Here is a 17,640-nt window from a genome sequence, read left to right on the forward strand (position 1 = left end):
AGTGATTTAGACCACATTCCTTCCTGTGTTTTAGAGTGAAGAGCTGGAAGTCCTGGGTTGCTGCCTCTACACTTGCCTCCTCTTTCTTCCTGATTGTTTATTTCTCAGATGAAGGAATCAATATGCTCAAATGGAATTCAAATGGAATAAATATTACTGCTTGGATCATTCAATACAGAATAGCCTCCTGAGGATTTAGCTTTAAGTGGTAATCTTTTGTCCGATAAATGAAAGTTAATCAAACTTCGGCAGCTTCTCAACAAATATCTAAATTGTTCCCAGAACATGTGTAACCCAGAAATAAAAAATGGTTTTCCAGTTTCCAAGATCATGGCATTCAGCAAAACTTTCCAGTAACTCCACATTTAATTTTTTTTTCTTGAGCAGTCTTTTCAACCATTACTCAGGAATGTTTTTCCTCTTTATCACTCTTCCGAGGCCTAACATGATCTGTGATTCTTCAAATATAAAAAGGCTTTGTTTATCCTCTCAACAGACAGCACATGCAGCCAATCTGTTGGTTCTTTCCAGTTTTTCTGGGAAGTTAAAATACCCTAGACTCAATGAAGCAAGTGGCATTATTGTGCTAGTATTTGAAGTCTTTCTTTTTAGGGTAATTAAAAAAAAACTCCTAGAAAAATATCAATGTAAAAATGAAACAGAACATTTGAAGCTAAAAAGACAAAAATACTTCAGAAATAATCTGCTAGGTTTTAAAAAAACTTTGGTGAGAATAGACAGTTATAAAAATTTATAAGCATTTTCTCCAAAAAGTTGAAAATCTAGTACAAATAATATCTTATTGAACAGATGTCTTCTGACAGATTGAACTTTTGATCAAGCACTATTGTTCTTAGTTTCCCCAGGAAAATCCCTCACTTTCTTTGCAGACTGTTAGTGGTGATGGGCTGGGAGATAGGGGGAGCTGAGGCTATAAATGAGTGGGTATATCTCCTCTTCTACCAGCACTGTACAAGTCACATGACGATTGTTAATATTCAACCCAACCAGAGATCCCACAGGGTTGGCACAGACTCTTCCAGTTGGGAGATGTCTCTCTATTTCTGATCAAATACAATACTACCTCCTCTTCTATTCTTCTATACCTGATCTTGCATTGTAGATAAAGCCTGGAGCTGTGGAAAAAAGAGAGGGTAGTGTGAGCACCCTGTTAGGTTTCATGAGTGTCTGAAGTTGTATGATTATTCTTGTGTTCTCTGGCCTTATTATGATCTCATGTCAAGATGGCGCCAAGATACTGCCAAGTGGAACCTCAAAGTTGCACATAAAACCTGTTGTTCAAAAGCTCTCTAAGTAGCCAGTTTCTTATCTTCTCCAGTCTGCTGGAATAGAAGAGGCCTCCTGAGTCAGAATTTTCTTTGGGATGTACATTGGGCGAAATCAGCTCTAAATGGGGAAAACAAACACATTTTGTGGTGCCTATGAAAGACTACAACAAAAACTGAGAGCACACATAAAAACAAAGAATAGTAGGGAAATAAAAATCAATGTTTAAGAATTGATGGCTTATAGTGCTTAGATGAGCTTTTTATAAATTAAAGCTAGGAGAACAATAGTTCATGCTTGTTGTTGTTTTTTTTTTTAAAAAAGCTTAAAATGAACACAGAATATTTTTAAAGCATATGGCTTAAAGGATTATTATACTAAAGTTTACAAATTAATGGATTTATAACTAATGTAAAAATGAGGGCTTATCATTCGCTAAGAATTCTTTTTATTGCTCCATAGGAGGTGCAATTCTAGGTTCAAACATACCAAAATATACACCCTATCTTACTAAGAATAACATTGTTCAGTCTATTTACATCATTCTTATAGCTGATGAGACTTTTTGCTCCCAGGTACACTTACTGCCTACATACTGTATACTTGGTACACATATTTGTCTACATACCATGTGATTCTAGACCATTTCCCCTAGATTTGCCTATTCTTTTATTTTTTCAATTTATATCCTGATTTACGACATATGTTAAGAAGGTTATCTACTTTGCAAATGATCCCAGCATCCCCCTATACCTCAGCAGCCTGGTGGCCTCCTTCCTGTGTTTGCCAGAGGCAAGGTACTCCAGGGAGACAGGCTCATTTTCATGTTTAGCTTTGGAAAGATATGTTTTCTGCATGAAAAATGCATCTCACTTCCAAACCAAAAAGAGTTTTTGTATAATCTACAAAGGATTATTCATATTGCTATTTATTACTAGAAGAATACAGACTTGACTATGACTTTTTATGTTTCATTCAGCTTTCACCAATTATCGGAGATGTCAAGTGATAACAAAAATGTAGCTTTTTAAAATGAAAACAAGTGTGGCTACTTTCTAGGCTTGAACAATAAAAAGTAGTAAATTATGAAAATCACAATGACAGGGTTTTTTTTTTTTTTTTTACTTTATAATGTAATATGCCTATAGGAAATAGAGAAAATTCATACTAACACATAGAAAATAAAAATTACTTTCAATGTGATAGCTGAAGTTTACAATTTCAAATACTGTGGGATTTTATGTTAGAAGTGTTTGTAGAAAACTTAAAAATTATCATCCTATTGTGCATAGACTTTTGGTTTTTTATTGTATAGCAAACATCCTACCATATTAAATATTCTTCTAAAACATGACTCGTCATACTCGTGTAATTATCTATCATGTGTTTGTACCATTATTTAACAATCCCCTACAGATATTTCCAAGAAAGAATATGTATCTCATTCTGGGAAAATGTTTTACATAATCATATGGGGTAAAAGTGTGATAATAATATTAATATTTGAGATATGTTTAATTCTAATATTTAGCATCAAAATACTATCTCTTGGTGCAATTTCTTTTTTATGTTTGTATTAACGTATATAATTATACATAATAGTGGGGTTCATTGTGGTGTATTTGTACATGCACATAAATTCCCTAGTACTTCCCCTTTTCCTCCTCTCATATCTCCCCCACTACTTTTACTGGTTTCCTTTCTATTTTATTTTTTAATTGGTGCATTATAATTATACATAAAAGTGGAATTCATGTGCTATATTTATAAATGCACATGTGTAATTTGGCTGATGTACTTTCTCAGTACCTCTTCTTTCCCTTCTGTGCAATTTCTTTGGTTGAGCATATTATACTAATATTTTATTATATCCTAGGATTTGCACTAAGTACTTTCATACATACCAATTTTACTGTGAAATTGGTGTTTAGTTTTTTCTTTTACACACACACACACACACACACACACCACTTCCTGAGGGGGGTACAACACTGATTAAGCAATGCTTTAAATAGTTGATTTCTCTGTTGTTTTGTTTTAGTCATTTTAAAAGGAAGAGGATCTGTCTTTTAAAGACTGTCTACATTAAATGGAGACTAAGGCCAACTTGATATGTGTGTCTTACTTTAGGAAAGCCACTTGAGTGGTGTTCCTTTGATAATGTAATTGCAGTTGGTTCTTGTTATTTGTGGTAGTTATGTTCTCTAAAGTCATGCAAAAATTAAGCCATTGTTCTGAGAAGAAATATAGGATTAGGTTCTTGGAATTCTCTGATCATGTAGTATGTACCTTTGTGTTATACAACTTATTTAATAAATACTGTTGGTTCATTAACGTTGAACTCAGGGGCAAGGGCAGTATGACTTATGCCTAAATGAAGCTTATCATCTAACACACGTATTTTCTTCATAAGGTGCAGCACACCCTTCTTGTGCTTAGAAACACTGGACAGCACTTAAGTACTTGCTTGGGTAGGGGTACATTTTAAAGGACAAAATTGTCAACAAAAGGCACAAAAAATGAGAAACATGGTACTAAATAGACTGCAAAAAAAACACTCATTTGTAGTAAAAGAACTAAAACAAGAAGGTATCACCTTGTTCAGTCTCAACTGAATACAGGTGCCCCCAATTTTTGCTACACTGTGGATGTCCATGAGTAACTGAGAAAGCTCTAGGGACACTGATTTTGGACTTACAAATAAATTTTGTCCGGTAGGAAAATTCACAAATATAAAATCAGAGAATAATGAACATTAACAGTATCAGGAAAGGTTCCCACTGATGTAAGGAAAGAGTACAATAAAATCCTCTGTGGACTGACAAAATCCATCATTCCTGAAAACCCCTTTGGATGCATATCTAGTATTTGGAGAACTTTTGCATATTTGCAAGTTTCCTTTGTCCAAAGAGCTTGTTGAAAACAAGGAAATACAGAAGTCCATTCTTCCCTTGTTGTGCTTCAACGTTATTAAGATTTAGCCTACCAATAGCTAGTGATGTCAATGGAACTTGCCTGGCAGGACATTTGGAAAAGTTCTTCATAGGATAATTTACGTTTGGAACATTAAAATCCTTGTTTAACAAGAAAGAGGAGTCAACTCTGAAGAGAGTAGTTGAGACTGGTACCTCCTGATAGAGTCACACTGGTACTGGGGCATGCTGTAGGATGACCAGGTGAAGGTAAATGAATCCTAGCTGCGACATCCAAGATCAGGGAATTTTCCCCCAGAGTATATAGCATTTCAGGAATGGGATAGATTTCCCTATTAGGATCTTTGCAGGCTTCTGAAGAGTAGGAGAACTCATTGAATTCTTTTAGTTTACTTTTGAATTACTGACCACAATTTTCTACTTCTACCAACCAAGAGTTTTGACTGAGTTTTTGATGCCTGCATCTTATTTCTGGGAATATCCATGGCAATTGTTGCAGATTTCTTTTCTTCTTTGGATAGTGAGAATTATCTGGTTGCAGAATCTATTATCTTTATCAGATTTTCATTCTATCCTTTCTTTTCTTTCTCTACTGATACTATAATTTTTTTGAATGTCTGGTACATGGTCTTGGGTCTCCTTCTTGGTGATCCCTTTCACTCCGATGTTTTAGATCTATGATTTTCTCATAACTAGGTCTCTAGGGCCTGATCTCTTTTCTCAGTTCCTGTCTCCATACAGAACCAAATACTCTGCATCTCAGTTTGAATAATTAGGAGGGATTTGAAACCAAAGCTATCCAAAATCAAACTTTCTGCATATCTCTCTTCCTATTTCTGCTACCTTAGTTAAAAACATCACCATTCACCCAACTGCTCAAAACCAAAACAAACAACAAAAAAACTAGCAGTAATTCTTAATTTCTTTTTTTACTTCATCCATCAAACCATCACCATCACAAAATTCCATCAGTCTCCAAAATGTGCCCCAAAGTACCCATTTCTCTCCATCTCCACTGCTACTACCTTGATCCTAGCCATCAGGATTTCTCCCTGGGGTGATCCCAGTTGAGCCTAGCCCAGCTCATCTGCTTTCATTCTCTCTTGCCTCCTTCTACCAAACATACAAAAGTTATTATTTTTTTAAATTTTCATCATATTACACCTGTGTTTACAGCTTTCAAATGACTCCAGTACATTCCTCAGCTACCACTTTCTCAGTGAGGTATTTCCTCACTGTTTTTTCTACTGATGCCTGTCCCCTTAAGTCACTGTTTCTCACTCTACCACTTCATTCTCTTTATCATTACTAATTTCTATTTGTATTGTTTTTAAAAATTCTTTTGTTGATTTGGGTATTATCTGTTCCTGTGCTAGAACATAAATGGGGGGTGGTTGACTTTCTTGTTCAGGGGAGGGCCACAGAGCCTTAGCACATTGCTGGGAAAACAGCTGCTTGAATGAGTGAAAGAAAATCTTTTAAGGAAGCTCAACACTTGAAAAAGGAGCTACTGTTATATATAACAAATTGGAATAAAAAATTTTAAAACAATTTATTTATTTAAAAAAATTTTAAAAATAAAAAAAGGAGCTCAGAGCAAAGCTGCAATGGTTGAATGGGAAGAGCTGGGGTGGTGAGGTCACGCCCACTTAGCTCTCTTTCGTCCTGCTGCTCCTGAGGCTTCTTGGAAACCAGGAGTGGTGGGGAGAGGGGACAAGTCAGCAAACTGCAGCTTCCTTGGTCAATAGTCTTTAAAATCGTTGTTTTTAAATTGCTGAAATAAATCAGTAAAAACTGTAGCACTTAACTCCAATGTCTATTCATGGCTGTGTACATTCTTTGAAAAACCTCTTCCTCCTAAACAAACAAACAAAATTCCCTTTGCTGCAGCCAAATCATCTTTGTTGGATACTTTTGTGATAGGCACTTGAGGCTGTCACCAACCTTCAACCTAACTAGCAAACACTCTCCAAAAGCTGGTAGTCACTAACATTGGAAAAACAAATTATTAGCATGGTGCTGTTTTCTGGGATTGAGTTATTTATGTTAGTATTGAAATATAAACAATTTAACTCCCAGGAAGTAGTCTGGTTTAGAAAATTGCATGTAACAAGTTTCTTATTTGAAATATTGAAAAAAAAGGAATGAATAATTTTAAGAAAGGAAATTAATTTCTTCCATCATCCAAAAATAATGAACTTAAAAAAAATGATTTTCAAGGCCACCTTTCCCCAAGTATGCATATATCTTGATCTTGCCTTGAATAAATGCATGATATTCTCAAAGGAATATGTCTCATTTGACAAAACCCATGGTACTCCTCCAAGCCATAATGACACATGAATCCTGGACAGATGGCTAAACTCTCTTACAAGCCCCAAAGCTCTATTCAATTTTTGCCTTAATGAAAGAATAATCACTTTAGATTGTAAACTTCCTGGTTGCTCTTGAGAAGCTCATATTTAGGATGAGAAACAAAAGATTTTCAAGGTATTTTTTTTGGTATTGTAGTTTATGTATAGCTTCGTGTTAAAATTATAATTACATATTTTCAAATGATTTCTTAAGTACTGTAGCTATAAGAATAGAATGATAAGTTCTGGAAAACAGATTCATGTTTTGTAAGCATAGGCATGATACCAATATTGATTTGTTGACAGTTGAAAGTAAAGAAAGAAAAGGAACCCAGAAAGGGCAAATCCTCAGTATTAGGACTTTTCAGCTCAAGACACGAAAAACCCATTTCAAACTGGCTTAATCCTTAAAAAGGCCTTTACTGACTCAGAACTGAAACACCCAGGAACTGGCTTCAAACACAGTTGGAATTGAGGGCACAAGGCGTGTAACCGTGTTCAGTTTTTTCCATCCTTTAGCTTTTCTGGTATTTTGATGACTTGATTCTCAGCTCTACTTCACAGGGCCTGGCTCAACTATTTTTACCACATACTCTGTGAATGGAAATAGCAAGTACCTCCTCCTCACCTGTCCTAGCAAAAGTGTCAGGGGGTCTTATTGACTATCCCTGAGCCAGTCATTGAAGCCTGAAGAACATCACAGATCAGAGAGGTCCAAAAAGAACTAGAACCCAGCCTTATGTAGACCAAAGTTACAGGACAGGGACTCAGCCCCAGGGAAGGACACGATTCAGCTACTGCACCTGGGGGCAAAACTCTGTGAATTTGGACCAGTTTCTTCATCTCTCTGAGCCTCATTACTTTGTGGATAAAAATGTTCAGTTCATAGTGTGAGGATTAAATAAGACAACATAAATAAAGGACCTAACATAGCAATAGAATCTCAATAAGTTTTAAAGATGAATTGATTATTATTCTGTTTGTATTTTGGCCTGAATCCAGTCATTACATAAGCAGCAATGTCCACTGATAGCACTAGGTGGCAATCGTGTGATGGAAGGTAATGGACAGGCTTTTTGGCCACTGGAAAATAAGAATTGGCTGATCCGACAATTGGCAGTTGCAGGAATGCATAGGGGACAGAGTCCAATTCCTGCTGCACTGAAACCAGACTGTGTGACCTTGAGCAAGGTCTGGATTGATCTGTGGCCTGGATTTCCTCAAGTAAAACTGGAGTCTGATTCTCAATTTGGCTTTAAAATGTTCTTTTTTATTCTATAAAAAGAGAATTTTCTATTTTATAGCAATTGTGACTATAATCTCAGGAGCCAAAAACTGTCCAACAGTCTTGGTTGTTAATATACATTGTTTTAAAATATGGTCACATGAAACATAATCCATTCATTTATTCTTAAATTGTAGCTATCCTAGGAGGCCTAAAAGAGTTCATGTAATTTTGTAAGGTGACTAATGGGCCCAGAGAGAAGCTCTCCAGTTATACACAGCTCAGAAAATCATCCTTTGAGGCATGCAATTCAGAAACCTCACTATTAAAAAAAGTCATACTGAGCAGGCTTTAAAAGTATTTCTCAGTCATGTAATTATGTTTTAATGCCAGGTTCTTAAAATGACTTAGAAAAGAAGAAGCAGCTCTGAAAATTTTAGGTCTGAAATGTGTTAGAAGTATCTGGAGCAGCAGGAGGATGCATCAGGAAACGGGTGACATTTAATAGGGCTTAAGAATGAAAATGATGACTCTCCACTTTCACATAAATGAAACCTCTATATCAAAGTTGAAATTAGATGATATGATAAAAATTGGCATTTACCTAGTGTAATATGATGGTATTTTCTTATTATGAAATTCTTCAGTGCAAGGAAGTTACGTGCTGGTCCTGTCTCACTCCGTATAAAACTCCTTGCACAAGGAGATCCAATTGAAATTCCACGGGTGTTCACACTTTTCTTCATTCCATGGAGATGTGGAACAGCCTAGTCTGAATACTTGACCTTTATTTCTCAGCATGCTCTTTTTTTTTTCCCCAGGACAAAGCCTTCTGAATTCTTAAACCTGGAAGGTGGAGGTGAGAATTTGCTGGTGAGATGTGGATCAGGTAAGTTCTCAGGTTTTCTTTATATTTTATAAATCCAGACTGTGCTTTACATATGCTTATAAAGGGGGAAAAAAGAGATAGTTAATTAGGGTATTTAATTGTTTCTTTAGTCCCTCCCCCACCCCAGAGAGGAATGTGAAAGAATGAGAATGGTTTTGTTTTTATCTAATTTCTAATTTAAAGGGGGTAGGCAGGACCAAAAGCTCCTTTGCCTCCAACTGGCACTATTTTTTTTTTTTAGTGGTGGTGATGGTCATGGGGATTGAACCCAGGACCCCGTGTATACTAGGCAAGAACCCTAACACTGAGCTAACATCCCCAGCCCTCTGAGTAGAATGTTGAGGTGTCTGAGAAAAAAAAAATCAAGTTTCTTTGAGGAACCTGAAGGACTTAAGACACAGCCTGCCCCAGAGTTTCTGATTCAGCAAGTCTGGGATGGAGTCCAGAACTGGAATTTCTAACCCTAAGTCTCCCTTGAATGCTGATACTGCAGGCTAGGACCCACCCACTGAGAACTACTGCTTTCAGGTAAGGGATCTTCCTGGCAACCTGGAAACCTCCTGGTCTCTCTGGAGCTTGAGATCTGAGCTCAATGCTAGGGTTGTGCTGGAGGGTGTCTCTGTGTGTGGGTAGGGGATAGCTGAATGTATTTGTCCAAGGAGCAGGCAAGATGTTGAAATGGAAGAAAGTTGCATCTACCCAAAGGCTGAGAATCAGTGCCCTTTCCTTAGAATGCTCCAGGCTTTACTGAGCCTGCTTCAATCTTCCAGTGGGCTTGAAGAGAAGCGGCTTGGTCAGAATCAGGTGAGCCAACCTCCTCAGATTAAGCCTAGGACAGTAAGGATACACACACCCACGGTACATTAAAAGGCTTGCTTCTTTCTGGGCACCAACTAAGCTTTCCAAATTTTTATGTATGCCCAGGGATAAGGAAGGGAGACAAATAACTAAGATCGAATTTCTTGCCAATTCAGTGGCATTAGGGATGGCAGTCAGATTTAATTTGAAGAAAGTAATTAGATTTTTCTTGCCTATCCAACTTAAGAGTCAATGCCATACCTACGACACAACTTTCTGGCTTATCACACACAATCCACTTATATTTATATTTGTGAACTCAAACCCAGTTCTGCCTCTGCCACAGCTTTGTGTTCTCTTTGTTCTCTGTGAGGGTAGGCAGGGCTTATAAACTGTGTGACCTGGAAGTGTCCTGCTGAGTGGGCACACTGGGGCTGGAACCCAGCCAGGCTGTGAGGAAAGGGTGACTTTCTATGATTTTTCTAATGGTTACAGGTAACTCCTGCATAAGATCACACAGTAGGAGCATGCTATATTTTATTCAGACACTTTCCTCTTGACTTTCATGTGGCTTCTACTTTTCTCTGCCATAACTAATATTCTCGTACATTTCTCCTCTATGTGTAGATACATTTGAGATATCTGACATTTTTCACTTGATTTTCTTCTCACAAAAATTCTGTCAGTTAGATATGCATTTTGTTTTTTAAATATGCAAAGACTTCTAGGAGTGTTCAGGCCATCACCCAAGGGTGTTAATTAGCTGGTGCAAGTTGCTTTCCTCTAATTTCTAGCTGAGATATACTATTTTGAACAAATGGAAGAGAAACAAGAGGAGAATGAGTAAAGAATTATTAAGGTAGGGACACTTGGAGTGATAGGGAGTGGCGGCAGGTTTGAGATACCAAGAAACCAAATGATATCAAGGCACTGATTTCCTGAGGGTCCTGTGCAAGGATGTTGGAGAACAGAAAATTGTCAAGGATTAGTTTGCATCTCAAAAATTATAATTCAGTCCAGTCCTACTTTCCACTAAGAGGAAAAGGTACGTACTTTCTTCTCCCTCTTCTACTCTCCTGTATTGGCAGCACCTCTTGTGCCTAGGATTCAGGGCTCTGATTGACCAGCATTAAGTCCCAGTCTGGGTTCAACAGGCTTTGCAGGATCATATGGCAATTTGATGTCACTGCAGCATTGTTCTTATAGGAAATAGATTTCTCTTTTCAAACAACTGATTTGATTTCAGCATGTATTTTTCGTATCTATCCACTTATCAGAAGAGCCTGCCTCTGGTTTTAAAGCTCAAATGTGGAGGACTCTGTCTTACCTTAGTAAGCACAATGAAAAGCCCAGCTTGAGAAGAAATCATTTCTAAAAAGAGATGTTCTGTTATGTATTTACTGCAGTTCTTATGTAGGGGAGGTTTGGTGTCATTTTCAAAGATATCCTGTTGCATTATAAGGTGCCCTGTCTCCTTTTCCCCCATAAAACAAGGCGAGCCCTTAGGGCAGCTCCTTAGAAGGTTTAAGAGACACAGCCAGTGATCTCAGTCCACCCTGGATGGCAGGAGGCCAAAAGAGGGGGCTGGTGCCCACTGCAGGGAACTGTTAAATTCCTGACCTAGTTTTTGAAAATATGAGAGGAAAAAGCAGAGACACGAATACTAGCTGTGGCCCCGTTCAGTAAGACCTCATTTCTCTTTTCATTTCACTTTAGCCACATTTGTTTGAGCAGCAGGTGAAGCGACTTTTAAAAGACTGTCATCGCCAAGGGAAGTCATCTGTTTTACATTAATTGTCCATTAGTCTCTAAGCCTCCATCCATTAAAATCCTCAGCCACTCATTATGAATATTGTGCCTGAGTCCTGCTGTCAGCCTTTCATTGCAGAGCTGTTTTTCTGCATCTGACTTAATTACTCTAAGTGCCTGTTCCTTTGAGCGTACCAATTAATGCTAACTTTCTTTCCTTGCTAGGTTGAACAGAGAAACCAAGGTGAGGACAGTTCGGCTGCTGTTTACTCTAATTTATTAGAGACCTTTCTGCCACAAGCTCACACAGTGGATACCTTATATCCACACTGCTGTGCTTGCCTGAGGACTTCTACATATGTTTTGAATAGACTTGTTTTTCTATAGAGAATATGCGCCATAAATTTACAATCCACCCATGTTATTGTGATGAGGGGTTTAAATTTCATTTGTTCCCTATTAGTTTAGACACGCACTTTTTAAATGTATGTGGCAATCTGAACAACAGCTTGGATGAAATTGACTTTGTTGATAGAAAAATTAAGCTTTCATCCTTTCTAATTACAGCTTGAGGGGTGGCAGTAGTACAATAATTTAATTACTGTAGCTCCCTTAATATAACCAACTCACCTACGTTTAGCCCTGTGGCTGCTGTTGGGAAAAAAACAAATTTAAATAGAGGAAGAGAAAAACTCATTAAAGTAACTAGGAGTAGCTTCTAGAAGTTTTGGAGGCAAATGAAACTATTATGTAGGACTCAGAGAAACAGATTAACAAATTATCCTCAATGCTTTTATAAAAGCGTAAGAAAACAACCATTCAATCAGATTTCTTTTAAAATTTGTACCATGTTCTCCCTGATCAATACTGAATTTTATATATTTTATTAATATTAAAACAGCCAATCAATTAATATAAATTCTTTTTCAAGATATTCTGATAATATATCTATTCATTCAGATTCTGATTGACTATTGACCTTAATTGAATTTATTACAGATTTTAAAACTGTTACCATGGTTTAGTTCCATCTTATAACTGAGGTTGTTAATAAATATCCTTGTTAGTATAAGGTACTTATAAGTACTTGTTGATTTGCTTGATTATCTCTAAGCAATGCTCCACTCCAGCAACTCACATACACAATGTATGCAGAGGGATTTAAATTACAGGATATAATCAAAGTTTAAGACTGAATTTTGTCTTTCTTATTTCTTGAGGATTGTTAGGAAAATATCCATTTTTGACATAAACTATTCAGACAAAAATCAGCGACCACTGTGGGAAACACTTAAAATAGGTGAAGTCTGTCTCTGAGGCCCTAAGCCTTTTTCGCAAGAGGGCCCTAATTTGGCAGTACCTGCTCCTGAACTTTGTCTTCTTCTCTTACCATCTGGGGGCCAATCCTATATTTCATATATATGGCCCTGGTCAGTAACATGCTTTTAGCAAATCGTTATTGAAATTTAGGATTGTGACCATTTTAGAGGGTTATCCTCTTCGCCCTCATTATTTTCATCCTCAACTTTTCTGGACACAGTCTTGTACAGAACTTGGAGTGGTCCTTCCCCACCCAGATGGTGACCTTTGTCTTCTTGATGGGTCAGCATCCCTGAGAGAAATTGCTTCTGCACCATGAGCACAAACAGTGGCTTAATCCATTTTTACAGAGGGAAATTTTGTATCACTCTTAAGTAATCCTCTAGTTTATTTCTTGAACACACCTTTAATACTTCACCCCATTGATAGAACACTCTTAAAAATCCTACCAGCTTTTTTTTTCCCAACAGTTCTCAGAGCTTAGAAAATTCAAAACTACAGTCTAAAAATTCATTGACAGACATTAGACATTTTTATTTTCATTTTTTTATTTTGAGATAGAGTATCATTAATTTGCTTAGGGCCTCGATAAGTTGCTGAGGCTCCTACCGCATTCTCCCAAACAGCTGGGATTATAGGCATGCACTACTACGTCTAGCCACTTTGTTTTCTATTTTAATTTTTTTTTCAAAATTTCACCTGTTTCCTAAGGGATCCTGGGGTAAAGTGAGGAATTTATTTAGGTATAAAATGAAACACATAGGCAGCATTACCCGAAGTGGTTTATGCACATTAATCTTGCCATATTCTACTTTGTAGTCTGTGATCAAATAAGTTCAAGTAGCTGTGAATATAATGTGCCTTTTTGAACAATTTATGACACCATTTCAAAAAGCTCAGTGAGGTCCTGAACCAAATCGGCCTGTTTAACTTGTTTTATCCAGCATTTCTCTAACATAGTCAACAGAAGAGCCACTGTATTTTTTGCAGAAAACCTAATAACATCTAGAAAACAATGGGGCAGATCGTCTCCAGGTGTCCCAGGTCTGGCATTGTGTCATCCTATAGAAAAGTGTTTATAGGCATATCATTGGTGGCAAGAATACTTTCTTGTTGCCCATCAATATTGAAGCCCAGGGAGCTCAGTGCAACAATGGAATTCTATTTCTGTGCCCTAAGTACAGTGATGAGCTATTTTTCTGATCCTAACATTGGGGTATAAAGAAGTAGTACTCTCATTAAGATCAGGATTGAAAGTAGATTTCTGGAAACAGTTGAACATAATTTCCATAGAGTGTTATGGTTTGGATCTTAAATGTCTCTCAAAGGCTCAGATGCTCCGAGCCTCTGGCCATTGGAAGGTGATGAAACTTTTAGGAGGGGAGGCCTGGTGGAAAGATTAGTCAGGGCATGCATTTGAAAGAGAATCTCTTTCTTTTTGCTTCCCAGATACCATGAGGTAAGCGACTTTGCTGTACCACATGCTACCCATCAGGATGTTCTGACTCGCCACAGCTCCCCAAACAACAAAGCCTACAGAGTATGGACTAAACCCCCCCCAAATCATGAACCAAAATAAACCTTTTTGCCTTTATCGTTGTTTGTCTGGGGCATGTTGTCACAGTGACAGAAAGCTGACTTACATAGTATAATACAATTGAATTCAAACATAGTTGAGTGCTGCAGTGCAAAATAAGATGGGGAGTTCTACAGAAATTCCCCAAAGACCTGTAATTCTCATTAACAACATGGTGCCAGCAAGTCCTAGAGTCCCGCTCAGATTCTTTTTTTCTTTGGGGGGGGGGGCGTGGTACAGGGATTACTAGGAATTGAACTCAGGGACACTCGACCACTGAGCTACATCCCCAGCCCTATTTTGTATTTTACTTAGAGACAGGGTCTCACTGAGTTGCTTAGGCTTAGCTCTCACTTATGCTGAGGCTGGCTTTGAACTCCTGAGCCACTGGGATTATAGGCATATGACACCACGCTGGCCCAGCTTCTTATTACAATAAATATCTGCCCTTTTGGATCAGTTTTAGAGAAAACTACATGTATCTTTGTGGAGAGCCACTCTGGAAATACATGTCATTGAGTCCTGAGCAAGAGATACTGAACAATTATTGCACCTGCAATAACTTAGGCTTTACCTCCGCTGGGATAATGAGGTGTGGCTCCAGGTGTAGACGTTACCTGGTGGGGTTGATTTACACTCACCTGTTCCTTTGTAATCCTATCCCTTGCTCCCCCTTTTTTGGATAGAATGTTCTAAGAAACAGCATCCCCCAATAAAAGCCAACCTCAGAACTTGTGCTACCTCTCTCTTGTCAGCCTTTTGTGACTTTCTCTTGTCCTCCTTGTGGGAGCCTGAGACTGGGAGCTAGGGAAGCTGTCCTGAAGCTCATAGAAAAAGGTATTTGGTGTCCTGTGGTCTTTTTGTGTCACCCCAAATTCACACAAGTGACTTTGGTACAGTTGCCTGAGTTGGATGGGGGTAGCAATCCTCTCCTTATTTCTTATTGCCATAAACATAGCATCAGACACCCGTCCCATATCACCATGGACAAAAAACTGGTTTTATCCCAAGTTCAAGGTTAAATCCTGGCTGATTTGCATAGTCCTATTCTTTCCAATGATATGTGCAGGGATGGGCTTAAGAGCTACTTCTGACTAACAGGCCATACAAGAGGCGTAGAAGGTTGCAGGGGGTTGAGAGGAAATTTTTCCTTACTTCTGAAAACATCAAACCCAGAAGTCATGCTCCCTTTTGGTCACTCAACATTAATTTTGTTTCTGGATGTCTCACTTGGGAAAGTGACAACCATCCTACTTCTACAAAGAGCATGGTTTCAAAATAGAACTGATGCTGAGGACAGCAGAGGAGAGGACAGGAGAACCCTGGGTCGATGGCACCACTGAACCTCTGACTGTGCATTCATTTCACATAGTTTAAGCCAGTCGATTCAGTATTTTTGTGTCTTGAGGCCCAAATTTCCAACTAGCAGAGGCCCCTTTTAATGCAACTATTCATGGCCATTATTTTCACTCTCGAATTCTTCCTGGATGTACTCTGTGAATGTGCAGGAAGCAGCAGAAAGCTAAACACTACATTTCTTTGTTCACAGGCCTCCCTACTCTGGTGCCCCAGGCATACATGATGGTGCTTCCCTAGCAGGACAGCATGTCAGAACAGCTCAGGGTGAAGTCATGGACAACAGCACATGCCCAGGATGCCCACCTACTGAGCATTTATTTGGCTGGAGGAAGATTTTGAAATAAAGGAAATGTGTGAATTTCTTTTCTCCAAAAATTCCCTGATCCATTCTTCCCTTGGCAAACACTTTTAGTCATTGCATTTATTTATACATTTAATGTATGCATGATCATTATTAAATTTCTACTTCATTGGGAACTATTTGAAGGAAGTGACTTCCTCTGTGTTCTCATATCTAACATACTGCAATGATTCTGTGGTAAGTTATGTGCATTCAATAAGTGCCTTGTTATTAGCTAATATCCCTATTTTTTTATTAGAGAGACACAAGAAAACAATCTCCCCCCCCCCTCCATCACTCAGGATTTAATCAGAAAACAGAAGTCTTTCTAGATTCTTTTTTTTTTTCCTTAGAGAGAGTTGATAGAGGAAGTGAAGTTTACCCAACCATTAGAAGGGTTGGGTAAATAAAGGCCAGAAGGTTGTTGTTAGGACATCTGGGAGATGTCCTAAAAGGTCTCTAGGGAAGATGAGGCTGCTGATATGATCAAGCTGCTCACAGTGGGTGTTTCCCAGAGGACTCAAAGAAGCAGAGGCTTTGAGGCACTGTCTGGAACTGCAGCAAAGAAAAATGGCCTTTCCTTCTGTACCACCTTGTACAGCTCCTGGGAGTACCTCTCACTGCCCAAATGTACCTTGGAGGCAATGGAGAAAGAACCAGAAAGCTTCCTAGTTTTTCTCTGGAGATATAGAAAAGAATGGGTCCATGTAGCACAATGAGGCTGAGTTGCAGACCATCTTGCAACCCTGCCCCACGTGTGATATAGGAATAGAAAATAAAAACAAAGAGCAGTTGATAAGCAACTGTTTTTAAATTATAAGATAATTCTGGCAAAAAGCATTTGATATGCAGTTAATTGGTGGAGTGCCTGCTCTGCAGAAGGGGAGACATTTTTTTGTCTTCTATTAAATTGTGTCTTTCTCAAAATGCACTCAGGCTCCTGGGGTATGACGCTGGAGCCAGATATAGCAGCATTGATCTCACTGACAATTTCTTTAGAAGCCTGAGATTTGGTGCAGCTTTCTGAAATCTTTAGCTATAAAAATTGATGCAGTTGAGTAAAAACCTACATATTTACTTGCAGCAGTGTCAAGTACATAGTAAGATGACAAAAACGATTTCAACCAAGAAATTAGCCATTTTCCTTCTCCTGATTTAAGAAGGAATAAATAAGTGTGGAGGAAAGTGTCAATGTTTCTAAATTTACACACACATGTACACCTACACTCCTAATGATCATCACATTTATAGCTACCCTAATTTTCTGGGATGAACCTGGGGTGAAGGGAGAAAGAACACAATTGACTAGAAGCCAAGTGAAGCAATAAAAAGCTGTATGTGTGTGTGTGTGTGTGTGTGTAATATTTCCAGGTGAAGCCAGATGTTTTGGTTCAGAAGAGAGGTCCCATTATGAATTCAGTGTTCTGGAGACCCCCAGAGAAAGATATGCAAGTCCCTTTAGTACAATATTTTTGAAAACTTCATGGATGCTTGCAATTTCTGCAGCAAACACTGTAATGCAAGAAAGCATCAGGAAGTCAGAGGCCCAGAAAGGCACACTTAGGGACATCTTCAAGGTTAAAATTTGCTAGACAGTCTGGTAAGTTAACTGGGTATGAAGAGGACAAAGAAAATATTTAAGTAAAGGAACACAAAGTAGGGGCCAAATATTCGATATTTTCCCTATCCCTCTCACAAATTAGCATAAATAATTGAAAAACCTCCATCTACATGTGCTTTTGTGATGGCAACAGTCTTAGAGGCTGTTGCTGACATTTTACCTAATAAATGGGGACAAGCCAACAAGGTT

At 38.2% G+C, this 17,640-nt stretch overlaps 2 long non-coding RNA genes across 4 annotated transcripts in view; one reads left to right on the top strand and one right to left on the bottom strand.

Moving 5' to 3' along the window:
- The window catches only part of LOC131423839 (uncharacterized), a 41,172-nt gene extending 32,056 nt beyond the window's left edge, over positions 1 to 9,116 (bottom strand). Inside the window, exon 1 of the long non-coding RNA XR_009225921.1 lies at positions 8,404 to 9,116. This is a non-coding gene — a long non-coding RNA (uncharacterized LOC131423839). The remainder of the gene's footprint in view (positions 1 to 8,403) is intronic.
- LOC124084812 (uncharacterized) lies at positions 7,674 to 15,970 on the top strand. Of its 3 annotated transcripts, none has more exons than XR_006849269.1 (4): positions 7,674 to 7,765; positions 8,621 to 8,688; positions 14,005 to 14,095; positions 15,681 to 15,970. It is a non-coding gene; the product is annotated as an uncharacterized LOC124084812 (long non-coding RNA). The 3 variants fall into 3 exon arrangements; XR_006849268.2 differs by lacking the exon at positions 7,674 to 7,765 and adding an exon at positions 11,461 to 11,479 and having other exon boundaries at positions 8,148 to 8,688; XR_006849265.2 differs by lacking the exon at positions 7,674 to 7,765 and having other exon boundaries at positions 8,443 to 8,688.
- Positions 15,971 to 17,640: the final 1,670 nt, after the last annotated feature.

This window comes from Marmota monax, unplaced genomic scaffold, assembly GCF_021218885.2.
Source record: "Marmota monax isolate L192 unplaced genomic scaffold, Marmota_monax_Labrador192_F-V1.1 WCK01_AAM20220418_F8-fsc00013, whole genome shotgun sequence".
Taxonomy (NCBI): Eukaryota; Metazoa; Chordata; class Mammalia; order Rodentia; family Sciuridae; genus Marmota; species Marmota monax.